This window comes from Tenrec ecaudatus, chromosome 2 (assembly GCF_050624435.1).
Source record: "Tenrec ecaudatus isolate mTenEca1 chromosome 2, mTenEca1.hap1, whole genome shotgun sequence".
Lineage (NCBI taxonomy): Eukaryota > Metazoa > Chordata > Mammalia > Afrosoricida > Tenrecidae > Tenrec > Tenrec ecaudatus.
The window spans coordinates 43,650,110-43,670,528 of NC_134531.1; positions in this window are offsets into that span (position 1 = coordinate 43,650,110).

A 20,419-nucleotide genomic window follows, 5' to 3' on the forward strand; every position below is an offset into this window, starting at 1 on the left:
TTCAGAGTATCTTCTGAGCACACTATGATATTTTCTTTCTAGTTTTTTTAATGACCTTTTGTTTTCTTCGCATAAAACATTCTTGATGTCCTCCCACAGCTCATCAAGTTTTCTCCATTGGTGTTCAATGTGTCAAATCTATCATTGAGATGTTCTTGAAATTCAGGTTGAATTGACTCCAGTTGTGTTTTGGCTCTGTTGGATTGTTTTAATTTCTTCAGCTTTATCCTGAACCTATATGTGAGCGATTGATGTCTGTTTCACAGTCTGCCCTTGACCTAGATTAAGCTGCTTATATTGAGTTTCTCCAGTATGTCTTCCCACAGATGTAATTATTTTGATTTCTGTGTATGCTATCTGGAGAAATCCTTGTGCATAATTGCTTCTTGTGTTATTAAAAAAGAATTTTCTATGAAGAAGTCATTGGTCTTTAAAAATTCTATTACGTGATCTCCACCTTCATTTCTATCAAGACCATATTTTTCAACTACTTCCTCTCTATTTCAAACTTTTGAATTTCAACTACCAATAATTATCAGTGCATCTTGATTGCCTGCTCGATCAATTTCTGACTGAAGACAAAGCAATTTTCAATTTCTTTATTACTAGGTTGTGTGGTTCAAGCATGCAGCTGGATAAAAGTTGCATCCAGTGGATTTCCTGGAAGGGGGCTAGATAGAATACTTTCATAGACAGCATTGTACTTCATGACTGATTTTGCAATGTTCTTTTTTGACAATGGATTTTATGCCATTCTCCTTGATTGTATTATTCCTGGCAGAATAAATTGTATGCCTTTTCAATCCAAAATGGCCAGTACCAGTCCATTTCAGCTCATTAATGACTAGAATATTAATTATGTGTTTCATTTCATGTTTTATTACTTCCATTTTTTTCGATTCATACTTTGCACATTCCATTATCTAATCACTAGCAGATCTTTGAAGCTTTCTCCTTACCATGATACATGTCCCATTAGCAAATAAAGATTGACTATGAGATGCACTCCTACAGGTTTATCTCACTCACCTCTCCAGGGTGGACTCTACTCTGAGAAATCAGCTCCTCCTTAGAACCTTTTTGAGTGCCTTTAGCCCAAAGGGCACATCCACTGCCTCTCTCTCTAACAAAGTTCTGCTTCCAATCAGTAGGCCTTTTGTATTTGACAATGGTTTGAAGCTGTGCGGAAGGTTTTTAGTGATTCCTTCCTCAGAAGACAGGGGCTGAGTTCTTAATTGTTGCTTCTTAGTCTGGAAACTCACGGGAATTTTTTTTTCTTCCAGTTTCGGTGATCCTGATGGCATTTGAGATACCAGTGACTTAACTTCCATCATCATAGCAACACACAAGCCACCACAGCATGACAAACTTGCAGACAAGTGGTGGATCCTAGCAATAAACCAAGGAAAATTAATATTGCCATGAAATGAGGCAATATCTGCCGAAAGAGAACAGATTCAGAGAAACTCCAATGATGACAGTGACCAGATGTAGAAATTACTTTTATGTAGAGTTTGAGATCTCTTTTGTTTTAGACATTGATAAATTATAACATTATTAGTAGAAAAAAGGAATGTTGTGAACAATGTTTGAAGAAAGATCATGAGCTTGGTTTTAAGATGCCCGTGGAATGTCCAAGCAGACAAGCCACATGGATAATAAGAAATATGAGTTTAATGATCAGGTCACAGATTATACCTTTTGAATCAGTATCGTTGAGATTGTGATTTACCCTAAGAACATAGATATAAGAGAAATAAAAGAGGAGAAAGAGATGAAAGAGAGAAAGAGTACTATTTAAGAGTTGATTTAAGGAAAACTAAACCATAATCAATTAAATAAATGCAGACATACTGATGAACAGGGGGTGGAGGGGTGGGGGAGGGTAGGGGGAAATAAAAACACCCGAGATACCAGAAAACCAAAGTTATCAGTCATGTCAAGTGTAGCAGAGTTTCAGAAACTGAAAGCAAACCAGGATAAACCACTGGTGACTTTAGCATGGATAATTTCAGCGAAGCATGGTAAATGTGAACACTGTATGTTTATTAGGCCTATTTGAATTCAGTCACATGCCCTTAAAGAACATAATAATAGTAATAATTTAAATCATAAGCACTTTTCTCTGACATTCAACTCAATGAGAATATGCATATATGTCCAGTACTAAGCAATGGAAGAGAAATGGTTTGCTAATATCTCAGTTTTAGATTTTTATTACTCTTTTAGCTGAATATCATGCCATGCTATCTAATTCTAGGATTTTAAGTTACTTTTGTAATTTGTGTATATCATGTCTTTTGACCCCAAAACAGAAGTCACCTACTTATCTGATGTTCAATCAAAACAAAATTTGCCATCTTTTCAATACTGTGAGAAAAACTGGAAGTGATTAATTTACAGGTTGGCTAGTTTGTATCTGGGTGATTTTTCCCCTTATCTTTCAATAATTAGTGTAATGTTCTCTATGTAAAGGCAATTGTATTATCTCCAATACTTTTAAGAAAAAGCAAAGATTTTGTGTGTGTGTGTGTGCCAGAAGCTTGTCTAATGTACTGTCTCTCATATTCTGACACCGAAGTTTCAGAATGGTACCCATTGCTGCCATTCCTTTCCAGAGACTTGAAACCGAAAGCCAAATAACTGAAAACCAAACTCACTGTGAACAAGTCAATTCTGACTTTTAACAACCCCAGAGGACAGAGAAAAACTGCCCTTGTGAATTTCTGAGACTGTAACTCTTGGTGGGTAGAAAGTCTCATCTTTCTCCCTTCCAGGGGCTGGTGGTTTTGAACTGCTGACATTGGGGTTAACAACCCAACTCAGCTCACTATGTTATCATGTTTGGTTCCTTGTTTTAGATGAAAATGAGATTGTGATAGTTTAGTAAACTTGTACCCAGAAGTGAGAACATGGACCAGATGACCTCAGAGGAATTTTTGCCCTCATGATTCTATGAAGTATTTGAATTTTTCTATAAAGGATAACCTATGTTTTTCGCTGGATATTCATGAGAGCAATTTATTATAATTATTGTAATTTTGAAATGATGTTTTAAATTCATTTCTTTAGAAGAGACAGTTGAATTGTGGTTCGTAGCCACAGGGAGAATAAAATAAGTGTCATGCTATGGGCTTTTTACTGGTTGTGAAATAAGGAGTGACAATTGAGAATGAATATGTTCTAATGCTGTTCCTATGGGGGCAATTGGGATAAGATAAGTTAAATGTATTAACAAGATGAGAGAAACAGGGGCAAGAATTTTTTGATGACAAAGTAACAAAGGGCAAAATAGAAAACAAACAACAACCCCAAAATAAAACAGTGAAAATAAAACAGAATAGTTCATCAACATAATAGCAGTTAAATTCAACAGTGACAAGTATCATGGAAAAATAAGTATACGGAGAAAATCAGATAGTTTATATAGACCAATAGTTTCTTAATGTTCTGTAATTTTCCAACATAAACATTTATTCCACTTAATGAAAACAGCTACTCCATAAAAGTAGGCTTCTTGGGTGAGTGGGTGAAATATTTATTTTTAAAAGAAGTTACAAAAAAGCTACAGTGGACGTTAGTAAAGTTCTATGATACTCTTGTGGACTTCTGGTTTAAGGGAAAATTTGGGGGAACATATATAACTAATTCACAGAATTTCCAGACAAAATAATTATTTTTATCAGTCTTTTTACTCACTGTTGGATAGATATCAATAACAAGGAAGGCTTAAAGAAAAAAATAAAGGATCAACTGGCTAGAAATTGAAGTTTTTCAGAAGAGGTTTATAAAAAAGGAGGAATAATTATAGACAGGAAAGTTATCACACTTTCATTTTTTTTTCTTAAGGAAGAGTAAACTTTCCTTCCATTTGAGACTTTCTAAAGAATAGATTACAAACAAACACAAGCTGATACATGCAACCAAACCCATACTTTCATTGTTTGCACTGGTATACAAACATCTCCACAAACACTCACAGAATCATCAATCTTCAGGCACATGAATACAAAATATAGTTAGGCAAAGAAGTTAAGAGAGTTCTGAGCATTACTCAGAAGATGATGAAGGTGGCAGTAAAGGACACAGCAGTAGGAACGTGGATGTATGTTCAGGAGAAAGAACACAATACTCAATTCTTGATTCAGCAAAGCAACTAGAGATATTAATATGGTCAAATTATGATATAGAAAAATATAAAGAAATTGAAATATTTTCTCTTTATCTTGAAATAGTGATAACAGCATCTTCTAAGTTCTTCCACGACCTGTCACTGGGGCTTCAACACATGGCAAACTGTGCAGGTTGGCTGACTTACAAGGGGGTACCCCCCAAAAAACTGAAAAAGCTCCGTTGGGTAGAGCTTTCGTAGTATGCATTTGTGATAGTTAGGATTATTGTGCCAACCTGGTTAATAAACACATGTGGGATTAATAAATGTGCAGTTTAATTAAAGGGCAAAGAGAGAAATTGCTCAGCGAGTCTCTCCTTTCTGTCTCTTGCTCTCTGATGATTGTATCAGTGTGTGGCCTTAGTTCTCTGCCTCAACTTGCCAGCTACACTACCTGCGGGACGCCCAACACATGGACTGTGTTGCTATAGTTTTATGTTCCTTTGAGATTTGCTTTGCTACACTGCTGGTGTATACGTCACTTGAGCTGGAAACTGTAGAACCCTGTCATCTGGCTGACTGTTGGTGACCTGCCCTGCTGTTTGCTACCTGTGGCCGGATTGCCTGTGTTACTCTACAGGAGACTCAGTTGTCTGCTTCCTTGACTTGCATCCAGCAGCCTTCGAGTGTTAACTGTCTCACGGAATTGAGTCAAACTGAGCCATTTGTACTGCTCTGTGGACTAATTAGCTGCTTATTTCTTATATTGTAACTATCTATCTATCACATGTAATAAAATCATAAGTGTCCTGATTTTATTTCTCTAGAGAATCCTGTCTCACACAGCATTTTCCTCTCTAGGCAAGCATCAAGCACTCACTCTGAGTTAGTACATCACCTGGGAAGGTTCTCTGTAATCACCGTGAATTTTTTCATAAAATCACTTTCACTCAGACCTTGTTTTTGTGATGGCCAATTTAAGAGAACAGTGTGTGACTGAAATTTTGATTCCTGCTGGGGAAAACTGCCACAGAAACTGTTGTGATGCTGAACACAGCGTACAACGATAGCACTATGGGAAAACTCAAGTGTACAAATAGTTTTCTTGTTTTATAAAAGGGGAAATGTCAATTGATGACAAACCTGGTTCTGGACTTCCTGGACAAATGACAATGTCAACAAAATTTGTGCACTTGTGCTTGAAGACCTATGGGGGACCACTGAGGAGATGGGGAAGACATCTGGACTTTCTTGAGCTCGGGTCAGAGAATTTTAATGGAAGATTTGCAAATGAGAAGGTTTGCTGTGGAATATGTGCCTAGGGTTCTGACTGACCAGGAAAAAGAGCATCAACTGAGGACATGCTGTGCTTTGAAAGAACAGCTCCAAAGTAACCCAGACTTTCCCTCCAATATTATTACTGGTGATGAGAGAGGGCGCTAGTCTTATGATCCTGAAAGTAAACATCAATCCAGCTAGTGGAAGATGCCACCCTCACCTTGTCCCCTCGCCCCCCCCCCCCAAAAAAAAAAAAACAAACAACCCAAATGCTTGTCAAGTGAAATCAAGGACCAAGACGATGCTCATTTGTTCTTTTGCTTTTTTGATGTGAGGAGGATAGTGCATTTGGAGTTCTTTCCACCAGGTCAGCCTGTTAAACAAGGATTCTGTTCAGAGGTTCTGAAAAAGATTGCATAACAAAAAAAAAAGTCTGATTTGTGGCAGAGAGAAGACTGGTTTTGCCACCACAACAATGCACTTGCTCATGCAGCCATCTCGGTGCTCCAGTTTTGGGCAAAAAACAACATGCCTCGCTTGCCTCACGCACCTTACTCACCTGACCTCACTCCCTGCGACTTCTTTTTGTTTCCGCAAATGAAGAGGGACATGAAAGGACAGCAATTATTTCCCCTTACAGAAGGGTTGCGGGGAGGAGATGAGCCAGTCAGGGTGCATGCAGTGTAGCAGCAATGAAATATACAACTTTCCTCTAGTTCTTTAATCTTTCCTCCCTTCCCCACTATCTTGATCCCAATTCTACCTTAAAAATCTGGGTACACCAGAGGATGTACACTGGCAGAGATAAGAAGTGGAAACACAGGAAATCTAGCACAGATTAACCTCTCAGGACCAATAATGAGAGTAGCGATACCAGGAGGGGAAGGAGGGGTTGAAAGGGGGAACTGATCACAAGAATCTACATATAACCCCCTCCCTGGGGGACAGACAACAGAAAAGTGGGTGAAGGGAGATATCCGACAGTGTAAGACATGACAAAATAATAATAATTTATAAATTATCAAGGGTTTGTGAGGGAGGGGTCAAGGAGGGAGGGAAAAATGAGGAGCTGGTATCAAGGGCTCAAGTAGAAAGAATATGTCTTGACCCAATGGATGGATGGATGGATGGATTGTGATAAGAGTTGTATAAGCCCCAATAAAATGATTAAAAACAATTAAAAAGAGAAAGGACAAAAATTTGATGATGTAGAAGAGATGAAGAAAATAACAAGGAGGTGCTGTCAGCCATCTAAATAGATGAGTCTGAAAAATGTTTCCAAGAATGGATTTGTAGATTTGACAAATGTGTTATTTATAGTGGAAAGTACTTTGAAGGTAATATGGTTGTTTTATTAAAAAAATTAAATACATAGCTTTGAAAAAAATCTGGTTTTCTTTTTGGTATCTCCTCACACTGTCCATCCCAACACGCTACTTCATTGTCTATGCTTTAGAATCTTCAAAGGATATGACTGATTTTCTGGACTTTCCTTGAAGCTACAAAGGAGCGTGTGATATCTTTCAAGCTACTGAGAGATATGGGGAACCAACTCGAGTTGTCACAATCCTGGACACTGATGTCATTGTGGGCGACAATTTCAAAATCCTGCAAGATCAACAGGCAAACTGCAGGACATAGAAAAGAAAGAAACCCATATCAAAATCTCTCTTTTCATATTGTCTGCAATTAATTTCTAATGTAATTTCTAATTAATATAGGAGAATTTTAAAAAGTTGCCACTAAGCCAGCTCTTACTGATGTCCCATGTTTGTCAGAGTAGAACTCTGCTCCATTGGATTTTCAATGGCTGGTTCTTCTTTTTTTTTTCCCCAAAAGCATGTTGTCAGACTTTCCTTTTGAGGTGATTGGGTGAATTTAAACCTTCAAGCTTTTGATTAACAACTAAGTGCATTAACAATTTCAACCATCCAAATGCAAAAAATCATAATCCACTATTTTTATCCAAAATTCTTTAAAGCCAGGGCAGTTCTGATACAGATTTTGGGGGGTTTAGAAAGGCAATATATTCTGTGTACTAAATTTAATATTGCACTCCCCATACTAAATCTATATGGTCTGTAATCAAATGCAATAATATACCTGCACAATAGTAAAATTATAGTCACAATAATAAGGATAAGAGGGACTATAAGTACTAGATGATAATTTGATCTTATATATTAATCATAAGATTATTTTTGTTTTCAGAGTTTTCAATAAATTTTAATCTTGAACAAGGGATCTGTAATTGGGATAGTTAAAACTTGTATAAGATTAACATTGGATATTATTTTTATTTAATGTTCACAATAAGATTATGAACTGGGTGGTATGATTTTATCCCCACTTCATTGATGGGCAACATAAGTCAAAGAGAAATAAGGAAACGTGCCCAGAGTATCCAATTAAGTGGTAGTGAAGGGATTTGAGAATGCCTATTATTAAATCAATATATTTGATATACTGTGCGAGATGTAAAAGTCAATGCACACAAAATGAAAGACAATGAATAGACCAGTTAGAAGCTCTGGTCTTGTAGTGGGAATGCATTGGGTTGCTAACCACAAGGCCAGCAGTTCAAAATCACTAGGCACTCCTCGGGAGAAAGATGGGGCTTTCTATTTCCATAAAGATTTAGTCTCAGAAACCCAAAGGGACAGTTCTACCCTCCTCTTTAGGGCTATTATGAGTCAGAATTGACTCAATTTTGCTCTTTTAGTTATATTGTCTCTGAATAACTTTGCACACATATTTAACCAATTTTTAGCCAGTATTTAACAAATTTGCACATTTATTTAACCAATTTTATGGTGATACCTACACATAAACACTGGATTCTTAGTTGGTCATATATTTCCTTAATAAACCCTGCAGTCCTATGAATAAAATGAGGATGTATAGAAATTTATATAAAGAAGAATTACCAAAGGAAGAAAAGAAAAAAAGGACCAAAACAGGGAGGTAGTGTGGGAGGAAGGAAGGAACAGACAAATGAGAGAGTAGGCAAAGGAAGGAAGAATAATTCATGGTTCAAGCTTGAAGCAGGATAGAATAAAATATAAGGTGGTATAATATATATATATAAACAAGATCTACTTATTTGACAAATATTTATGACAATTATTTCAGCATTACGTATCAGAATATTAAATAATAATCCATAAAAGAACTTTTAAATAGAAGACTACAAGCTAATAATCAGTATAAATGGTTGTCAATAATATGGCCTTTATAAAAATGTGGGTTTCAAGGAAAATTTTAAAGGAGGCAAAGGGAACAGAATAACAGAGAACTGGCTTGGAGGAAACCATAGAAATGGCAAATAGGTATATGTGAGCAAACGTGTGTGTGTGTGTGTGTGTGTGTGTGTGTGTGTGTGCGCGCCTGCCTGATCAGGTCAAGTTGGCTCTGGTAAACATACTCCTACTCTTACCCCTCTGAACTGATGAAAGATGAGAGAATTTTGTATACGGGAACAACAGATGCAGAATCAACAAAGGAAAAGAAAAAACTCATAGAGGCAAGTAGATTGATGAAATAATTAGATTAGTCCCTTATATGATGCTGTATAAAATTTCTTTTCATCAAGCACTAGGAAAAGGTAAAGGAATTCCAAGAATGAACAGACATAGCTATGGAATATATCCATTTCTAATTCCAAATATCTCAAAACTTTAGGAGAATTTCACAAGCATGTCTCAACAGGTCTAGAGAATGACAGTGGCAGAAGGGAGGAGACACATCGGAAGAAGTTATCTTCATGATATAATGAATTTAGAAAGCTTCTCCAGTGTTGGGATTCCGAGGCCCACTTTATTCAGAGCTTGCCTCTAAAGAACAATAGGTTTGGTATTTGGGACTTTAAAGTACAGAAAGACACTCACACGATTTCTCATTATTTGGGTTTAAGACTGAAAACCAAACCACTATAACTCAAAGGCAGCTTATGTTTTCAAATGAACATTTGCTACCAATTAGTTTATAACAAGTATTTGTCTGAAATAGTTAATGCCATTAGAAAGCTTTAAAATTGACAAAAATCTTTTATGCTGAGGACTTGCGTTACCCTGGTTGACTTATTAGTGCAATAAATGTGATCACCCATGGACTTCACGATGCTTTCAGCACGAGGACTTGGCACTCGAACAGAACAACAGGCCTCTTTCCTCTCTTCAGCAGCATCGGAGAGGAAGTCTTTTAAACAAAGGGGAATTCTCAATTGCTTGTTTGTACTTAAACTTCACACTAATCCTATTGCCATCAATAGAACGTTTGAATATGGATTGAGTGCAGGCTGCCCATTCAGAGAGCCAGGCAGAAAAGGAAATGACCCTGGTATTTCATTATTTAACTCTAGTTTCCTGAGACTTTTTTGGGGTCTAATTAGTACATCCAATACTCTTTTCCCACTTAATCAGGATTGTCGCTGGCCTTCACTATTAAACACATTTTTTACTCTATGTTTTTCTGTTCTTGGTTGATTGCATTTTAAAAAATCATGAATGAGTAATTTTGTTGAGTTCTATATAAGTAGCTTTCCAAAGCCATAGGATTTTTTCATACCCACCCATTCATGTAGTAGGTTGTATCAAGAGATTTTCTAATTGAGAATCATTCTGGTACTATTTGGAAAACTCAGTTGGTCATGATTTTTTGTTACTATTTCCAGTTTTGATTTGCTAATATTTTATTCAGCATTTTTATACCGATGTGGCACTGGCAGTTTACCATGTATAAACATCAACTTTAATACTAATCTCAATATTAACTTAAATAACTTTTCTTAATTTTTTAATCTAAGAATTAAGAAATATTGGCATGAAATCAATTGTTCTATAGCCTTATATTTTCTAATTATGGTTCTCATTCATTAATAATATTGAGTTGGTCTTGTCTTTTTTCTTTAATCAATCTTTCCCGAAATTTATCTTGTTAGTCATTTCAGAGAGTAAGCATAAAACCTTATTTCTGTACTCATATTTCTATTAATTAATTTTCACCATTTTCTATTTTCTTCCTACTATCTCGAATTTATTTAGTTTTTCCCCTAGTTTCTCAATATTAATATTGGTTCTCCCATTATCCTTCATGTATATCCTTAACATTATAAATTTCTTTTAGATAACAATTTAAATGCATCTCAATAGCTTTGGATTGTAATGCTTTGTATATTGTATATTTCTAGATATTTGCTTAGCTCAGCTCCTTTTTAGCCAGTAACTTATTTGGTTTATTTAAAGCAGACCATCATATATATTCCCATTTTGTTACATTTGTATGTTAACATATGCTTGATGCGATTTTCATTTTGTTACATTTCTATGTTAACATATGTATGATGTGATTTCTCTGGACTTTTAAAATAGTGTCTTTTTACAGTGACCTGGCATCACCGTTTCATAAAACTTAATTCTTGGAAAGAATGTATATTCTTTGCTTCGTTTGGAAGCACAAGTTCCACATACGGGGTCAGTTGAAAGGCATTGCTGCACAACCACAGAATCCTTTATTAAGCAGAAATATCAAATTGTGACACTATTGCTTTCAAATGTATCCTATACCCCTTTAAGGGTATGGACTTTTGAAAGCATGATGTCCTCTAATCTATTCCATTGTCTCCCTTCACCCACATCTCTGTTATTCATCCCCTTTGCAGGGAGGGGTTAGCCTTTGCCTCCTATTTCTTTCCTCAAGCCAACCTTGTGATGGTGTGTTAGTCCAGGTAGATTAGAGAAACAAATCCAGGGAGATCCATATGTGTGTAATAGAGAACTTTATAACAAAGAGCAATTGTACATTAAGGAAATATTCCAGCCCAGTCGAGATCAAGTTTATAAGTCCCCCATTATCCCATATGTTGATACCAGTCTATAAATTACTCTTTAGATTCCCACAGCCATACAATGACGCCCAATGGAGGAAGATCACAGGCCAGTGAGTGGAAAGAATTATGGATCCAGTGGTGATGGAAGTATCTCAACACTGGCATGGGTCTCCATGTGGTTCCTCCAGTTTCAGGGCTCTGGCTCCATCAGTGTAGCTACATGTAGCTTGTCAGGAGGAAGATGAAGCAGAGAGTTCTTGTGTATCTGGCTTCCAGTGGGCTATTTATCTCTGTAGTGCCTCCAAATGAGGTCATCAAGTTGTGACCTGATTGACAGGCTAGACTCCATCTCTATGCAAGTTGACATCAGATTATGTAACTACCAGAGATGGGTTCCCTCTTTCTTCCCCTTCCCCCTCCCTGACCATCACCCTACCCTCAAGCTATCATTACTCCCACTACTGTTCCTGAGAGGTTTATCTGTCCTGAATTCCATATGTCCAGAGCTCTTATCTGTACCAATGTGTGTTCTCTGATCTAGCCAGATTTGTAAGGTAGAACTGGGTCATGGTAGTAGAGGGCAAGAAGCATTCAGGAACTAGAGGAATGATTCATCTATATTATCCTACACCTTGGTTGAATCATCCCTTCCTGATAACCCTTCTGTGGGGGGATATCCAATTGTTTACAGATGAGTTTTGGGTCTCCACTTCAACACCCCTCGTTCACATTGATATGGTTGTTTGTTTTGGATATTTTGACACCCGATCCTGTCAACATCTCATGATCACACAGACTTGTGTGCTTCTTCCACGTGGGCTTACTTGCTTCCCTGCTGGATGGCAGCTTGTTTAACTTCAAGCCTTTAAGACTTCAGATGCTATATTTTTTTATAGCTGGGCACCATAATTTTATCACCACATTTGCTTATGCACCCATTTAGTCTTCAGTGATCAGTATCCAAGAGTGTCAGATTATCTGAACAAAGTGTTCTTGTATTAAGGGAGGTCTTGAGTAGAGACCCAAAGTCCATCTGCTATCTTAATACTAACATATAAATGTATGTACATTAGCCTCTATCCCTTTCATTATAAATTAATATATTTACATATATATGCCTATAGCTTTACGTCTATAAATAGCTTTTGCCTCCTAGTTCTTTCCTCTCTTTCCTTTTACTTTCCTCCTCCCCCACTATCATGCTCACCCTCCATTCGGCTCTCAGTAAGTCCTCTTGGATACATCTCTCTTGATCTTACCCCAACAGGCATTATATACCCTCCTTGCCATCAGTTTTATATCACTTTTTATCCCCTTATCTCTGAGTTTGTTGGTTACCCACCCCCCTCCCCACCCCTTACCCTTCCCTTGTCCCCTGGCACTTCTGGTGCCATTGTTTTCTCCTTATATAGATAGACATCTTATATAGATAGACATAGGGCAAAAGACAAAATAAAAACAAACAAAAGCAAAACATAAAACAAACAATAGGAAACCAAACAAGAAAACAACAGATAGTTCCAGATCTGTCTGCTGATAATTATGTATGTTTTCAGATCAAGTCTGATGAGGTGCCAAGCCCCGACCCCCAAGTCAGAAGTCTATTTTCAGGATTTCTTGGGGATTTGGTTCCTTTGCTCCCCTTGATGTCCAGTTGCACTCCCTTTGTGTTTCACCCCACTGTCCATGGGGTAGACTGGGCACACTTTCCATGCAATGTCTCCAGTACTGTCCCCTTTAGCTCGATGGGGCATTGAGGGAATGTTGTGTCTCTTAGTGGGGTTGGCTGCTCTGAGCAGGGATGTCATCCCAGGGGCTTGGTGGGTCATGATGAGGTTATCTCTCTCTCTCTCTCTCTCTCTCTCTCTCTCTCTCCCTTTAGTTTTCTCCCTCCTCGTCGGTGTATTAGCGCCTTGTTCCCCATCACCCTCGTTTGTGGGGGTTTTTTCTTCATATTTTTCTTTCCCCACTTTCCCCCTCTTTTTTAGCTGGTTGCCATATGCATTTCTGAGTTGGGTCAGACACTTGTATCTTACTGATAATAAAAAGACATTGGGATCACAACCAACTATAGAGAATCCTGAGAAAAATGGGAATTCCAGGACACTTTATTTTGCTTATGTGGAATGTGTACATGGGTCAAGAGGCAGTTGTACACACAGAACAAGGGACTATTCCATGGTCATAAAATCAGGAAAGGCGTGCTTCAGGGTGGTATCCTTTCACCATACTGATTCAATCTGTATGCTGAGCAAATCATCAGAGAAGCAGGGTTATATGAAGAACGTGGCACCAGGATTGGAGGAAGCTTATTATAACCTGAAATAGGCAGATGACACAACCTTTCTTACCAAACATGAGGATGTGAAACACTTGCTGATGATCAAGGAGTGCAGCCTTTAATATAAATTTCAATTCAATGTAAACAAAACAAAATTTCCCACAACTGGACCAATGGAAGCATCATGACAAACAGAGAAAAGAACAAAGTTGTCAAGAATTTTACATTCCTTGGATTGACAAGCAATGCTCATGGAAACAGCTGTTAAGATTCTAGATGACACGTTCTTTGGGAACATCTGGGGCACAAGATCTCTTTAGATACCTGAAGCCAGAATGCTACTTTGAGGATGAAGTTGCACCTGACCCGATCATAGTATTTTCAGTGACCTCATATGTGTGTGAAAATTGGAAAATCACATAAGGAAGACTGGAGGAGAATGGATGCATTTGCATTATGGTGCTAGAAAAGAAGATTGAAAGTAGTATGGACTTTCAAAATGACAAACACATCTGTCTTGGAAGAAGGACAGCCAGAATTTCTAGAAGTCAGGATGCTGAGACTTTGTCTCATGTACTTTGGACGTGTGATCAGGAGAGACCAGGACCTGGAAATGATGTTATGTTTGGTAAAACAGAAGAGCAGTGAGAAAAAGGAACACTGTCAAGGTCAGAATCGACTCTATGGTAGTGAGTCTAGTCTAGTCAAGGAAATGGATTGCCACAGTGGTGCAACAATGGGCTCAGACACCACTACCATTGTGAGAATGGCACAGGCACAGATAGGGCTTCAGTCTGTTGTCCACAAGGTTGTGGTTAGTCAGGATCTTCTCAATAGCTGCTCTCTTCTCCTTGAATTTAGCTGCTTAAGAAGATCTGTTTTGCTTAGACCTTGCTTTAAGGTCTTGTTCTCAGCTATGGTTTTTTTCATGCACTTGTCTTCATTAATGTTGAACTTGCTTATAGAGTATTGGAAAGGTTAGCTGTTTGTGCTAGCTGATCTATGCCAACTGATTTTGGCACTGATCCAGTTGAAAGCTGGCGGAGACCAAGATGTTCCCTTAATTTGAAAAATGCCAAACCACAATGGCTCATCACTCCATTGGCTCTCACATGCACAATGATTCTATGGCGTTTTTCCTCCTGTTTCTAGCCAATGTTTCTTCATTCATAGAGGGTTGAAGTGCTTGCCCCGTCTTCAAAGGAGCTTTATGTGGGGAAGCATTCTCATGAATGTGTTGCATACCTTTAATGATTTGAGATGTCCACTTAAGTTTTGTTCAAAAGTGATTATTATCTCTGGCCTAAATATTATTCTTTTCCATGGAACAAAAGTATCCATATTTTTAAAGGCGCCCTAAGGAGACTACTTCAAGCGTATTACTAAAGGAACCTTGCTGCAGCCATCCGCTGATCACAAAGATATGTTTAAAAATGCTTTATTAAAATACACTTATGAATGTATGAACTGAGACCCTAAGAGCAGTATAATTTGACTTACAGTTGAATTGTCAATTTTTAATGTATTTATATTTTTATTTTTGTTCTTCAAGTTTCTAAACGTTTACCTGATTGTTTTTTATTTTTCAAACTCCCTTGCAACGTTTTAAATTGTATTTGATATTTTAACATCCTAGTGCTAACTACATAAAAGTCTCTGAATTATGAAATGGCTAAGTGTTCAAATAACAAGTAGTTGAAGATTCTGTGGTTCAAACCCACATAGAAAAACCTCTATAGAGAAATCTGGCAATGTGTTTCTGAAAGAACACAGCCATGAAGACTCCATGGAGCAATGCTACTTTGCACACATGAGGTAACCATGAGTTGGAATTGACTCAAAGACAATGAACAACAAAAACAACATAAAACTCTATGATTAATATATCTTTTTAGTGACTTAGCCAATTATCATTATGTAATAGTTTTATTTAATCCCTATTAATGCATTTTACTCTAAAATAAATTTTATTTTGCCCAGTATTTCTACTATTAGACCTATTTTGTTATGATTAAAATTGCCTGCTTCATCCTTGTTGCCAATTCATTTTTATGTTTCTGTTATGTTTTATTTGCCTCTCATTTCAATGTATACCTAAATTAGGTATTTTTCTGTAGTTTGAGTGAATTTTAATAAGAAAAATTAGTCTATATGCTGAATGGATTATTTTTTTCCATTAAATCTTTAAACTTTAGTGATGTAATGTTGTTTTGTCCCTACATGCAAACTTGGGCCAATATCTTGTCTTTTATTATACTTGTTTCAAACAATAAATTATGCAACACTTACATCACATAACAAAACATGGTCTCCATCCAGTAATTAGGGTGTGATACAAAATGTAACCAATGCTTCAGTCTTCATTTGGAAGTAAATCGTATCAATTATTTGAGAACTCTGGACCCCTGGTGACTTAGTCTTCAATTTGCTAGGTCAGCAATTTGAAAACACCAACCGCTCTGTGGGAGAAAGATGGGGCTTTCTCCACTGGGAAGGAGTTGACAGTCTCAGAAACTCACCAAGAGCAGTTAGTTCTACCCTGTTTTATCGACTGGATGACTGAGTTTGGTTTGGATAGTTGGAGCAGCCTGCCATCAGGAAAGAAGGTATGGAGTCTTCCTTTCTGACTGTCTTACTTGCTAGCTGCTGATACTGAGTAAGGGGAGTGGGGGAATTGTGAAAGGAAGTCTAAGAGTGTAGGGGAATTCTTCCACAGCTAGGTACCTCTGTGCTCGCTGCATCCGATAACTGGTTTAAGTTGATCAATGCTCTTGTAGAATCTCAGGTCCGTGATCTCTTACCCACAATTGTTATTCATCAGGAAATGTATTCCTTTTCCCAGACTTATGACTCTGGCTGTAGCCTCTATGGTTGGGACCACACAGGTCATGCTCTTGAACGCCCTCATTTCCCCCCTTTAAGGTATTTGTTCTAGAGCAACATTTAAAACGGCTCTAGCCCTATTCTTAAGTGTATAGCCTGGATCTGGCAGATGATAAATACTTATTGAACCTGTTTTTAAGGTCGTTGAGTGGTTGCAACTCATAGCAACCCTATGTACAACAGAGCGAAACCTGCCCAGTCTGGCTCATCCTCACAACCTTTGCTAGCTTTGGTGTTGCAGCCACGGTGTCAATCCAGCTCAGCGATGGTCTTCTCTTTATCACCGACCCTCTCTTCCAAGTGAAACGAAATCCTTGACAGATTCAACATTTTCCAAGTGTATGTTGCTGTGCATACATTTGGGAGGAATTGTGTTTCCCTTTCATTTTGAGGTGAAATCCATATTCAAGGCTCTAACCTCGGACCTTCATAAAATGGAGAGCTCTACAACCCTTGGAAGGGTGATTCTGACCCAGGTGAGCAATATCATCCTGGTACCATTGCCACACTAGTCAGCCTTATCACAACAATGAGGTGCCCTGGGCAGAATGATGCTTCAGTCCAGGAGAAATTCTGAAAGTCCTATTGAAGACAAAACCTGTTAGGTTTAGGGAATGAACCCTTTATGGGATTCCTATAGGAAAAGCAGCTCCTACTTGTTTATGGTACAAAAAAGATTCCAATTTGAATGCAATTTAGAGAAAATACTTATTAAGTCTTAAAAAGAGACAGACAGCACAACAACACAAACATCGTCCAGACGAGGAGGTTATTAGCTTGAAGTCCAATGGCATCTGAGGATTTAGTCGGGAGGCTAGTCAAATAGGTATGGACTGGTGGCAGGTAGATATACCACAATTATAAGTGAGCCTACAGGAGCAGGAAGAGGACCATGGTTGTTTGATGGAAGGACTTATAAGGTTAGTCCAAGCACCTCCCAACCAACTCAGGGAGAGACAGATCGAGCGTGACTTTTGCCTGTGTGGCTCCCTGTACTGTCCCATTATGTTGACCTCCATTCTGGACACATCCAGGCAAAAATCTCAGAGAGAGAGACTGCCTCTCTCAGAGCTGGCTAGAGAGTGGCAGAGGTAATCTACTTTCCAAGGTACCCTGGCTGAGGGGAAGATTATCTAAATCCTTGGTTACTAATCAGAAAGAATCCAATGGAGTTTTAATCTATGTGGGACCTTGCAAATGTTTGGGGGCAGTCCCTGTCATCCCCAGCCTTTTACACACTGGATGCTCACAAAGTAGGCATTGAGAGACATTTGCATACTCAAGAAGGAGCTGGGATTCTTGGAACCACTTTCTTAAGGAAATCCTCTTCAAAGCCCCTTCTTCCCCATTTTCATTTATAGTAAACACTATTTGGACTTACAGACTTATTTCATTAGTTTGCTTTATTTATTGGCTCTGTCTTTACTTTAATATATATATTTTTCTCCTTTGATTGTATTGGATCCAGATTTTTTCTTTTTCCTCGTCCCTCCACCTCTTTCCTCCACTCCTACTTTCAAAAGTTTGCAAATGATTTCCCTATATTTATTGTCCTTGGACAAATATTTAAAATATGCAAATGATGGTAACTTTACAAGCCTACTGTGATGAATGTTCCCTTGAGTAAGGAAGGGAATGTAACATATCTTCACTTCTCTCCAACTCTACACTTACCTTGCTACAGTGGTTGCCCTCTGTTTTTGAAACCTAAAATTTTGTTCTTACTTACCCAGTTCAGTATTTATTTCATTCAAGAACAAATGTCGATAGTACCTCATAGACCAGGTGCCTCGAAGGTACAGTGCTGCACTCAACAACTAGTTGAGAGGTTGACAGTCCAAATCCACCCACATAAAGATAGCTGCAGACTTCAAAGTGCCTTGAAGACATAACTGGTGACGTGCTTCAGAAAAACCACAGCCTCGAAGATCTATAGCACATAGTTCTCTTTTGCAGATCTGAGTGAGAATTGCTGTGACAATAACCAAAACACTATGTTAGATGATGTTTTCCCCTTGATTTTGGAAGGTCTTCCTGCTGAAAACTAAATAAGAAAGCTGGTCCCAACTGATAGTAACCGTCGAGGTTTGACAGGAGTGGCGGACTCACTTTTCTCCCACATAAGGGCTGGTGGATTTGAGTCACTGACTTTGTGACTAGCAACCCGACACTTATCCGACTGCCACCCGGGCATGGGAAATGGGGAAAACCCCTGCTGTCACAAAGCTTTCAGTTGTTCATGTATTTTCCTGATTCCTTTGCTAACTTGTTTCTTGTTAGCATGAATTTAGGGCTCCGATTTTATCCCCAGTTGAAGTATAATGTTATTGTTAGTTGCCTTAGAGTAAATTCCAACTTGTGGTTACCTCATGGATGCAGGATGGAACTGCTCCACAGGGTTCCATATAAGGCAGTTCTACTATGTTTTGTCTGGTCGCCATGCATTGGAATTAATGCTGGGGTGCTGGGTTTTTGTGTGTGTGTTGTTTGTTTGTTTATTCGTTTTCTAATGGACTGTGTAAATATTCTCAAACATCCCTCGTGCTGTCCTCTATATTTTGTCCATTCTGTTTCTGAGAATTCTTTCCCTTTGCTTTCTTTCCTGCAAATAACTACAATTTAAAGTCCACTGCAGAGAAGACCACCTGGAAGGCCTTTTCCTCTAATGTCTGACTAGAAAGGATCACTCCTTCTACTCAATTCCCATGGCATTCGTTATCTAAAGTCATCATTTGCTACTTATTGGACTTTTGTTTTCAAGCATGTATTTCTGATCTCACAGGTCTCTTTGTGATATTGTTAAGGGAATTTTTTTTTTTTAAATTCACTGCTATTGTGTTGATGCTAACTCATAGTGACCCTATAGGACAAGGTAGAAATACACCTGTGGTTTCCTGAGACTGCAACTCTTAACAGAAGTAGAAAGCCCTTTTTTTCTACCCAGGAGCAGCTGGTATTTTTTTTAACTGCAGACATTGAAGTTAGCAGCCCCCTACGTAACCATACACTGCCAGGGGTCCTTGTTAAAGGAGAAAATATGGATTTCAGTTCACTTTTACCCTTTCAGCTCTGTGTCATGCTTGGAAAATCTTTATGTTGTATGTAAGCCCTGTATCAATATCAAATTGATAAATTAACTTTTACTCTGTGTAAAGTCCAGGGCATATACTAGGTTTTCATTAAAAATTTAGGCCTCCCAGTGCAATCATTGAAGACAAAATGTGTGCACAAGAAAATGCAGCGAAGTAAGCTTATGGTGTCCGGCTATCAAAAGATAAAGCTCCTGGAATCTTAAAGGCTCAATGTTAAGTCAGCAGCCATCTAGTGGGGAAGTAACAAGTCCACATGCAAGAAGCACACATGCCTGTGAGATCATGAGGTGTCACCGGGATCAGGTAATAGCCATCAGAAGACACAAAATAAACAAACATATTGTGCAGAATGAGGGGTATAAGAGCAGAGACTCCAAACCCATCTGTACACAGTGCTATATCCCCTCACAGAAGGGTCATAAGGAAAGGATGAATCACCAGGGCAAAGTAAATGTATAACCCCAATGAAACACACAATATCTGGTTCCTTGAGGCGTCCTCACTCCCCAGTATCATTACCCTAATCCTGCCTTTCACTGTGGGCTAGGCCAGAAGGTGTACAAAGATACAGATAAGAGCTCGGGACATATGAAATCCAGGTCAGATAAACCCCTCAGGAACAGAAATGAGAGTAGCAATACCAGGAGGGTGGTAGGGGAAAGGTGGGGAGAGGAGATGGGAAGAACTGTGGGGGAAGGAAGACAGCAGTTTGGTGTAAGATATGAAAATAATAAGAATTTATAATTGATCAACTGTATCACTATGATGGGAGGTGGGTAGGAGGGTAAAAAAGAGGAGCTGCTACCAAGAGCTCAAATATGTAAATATTTAGAATATAATGATGGCAACATATGTAAAAATATGCTTGATACAATAGATTTGTGGATTTTTATGAGCTGTAAGAGCCCCCAATTAAATGATCTCTAATAAATAAATAAACATAGGCC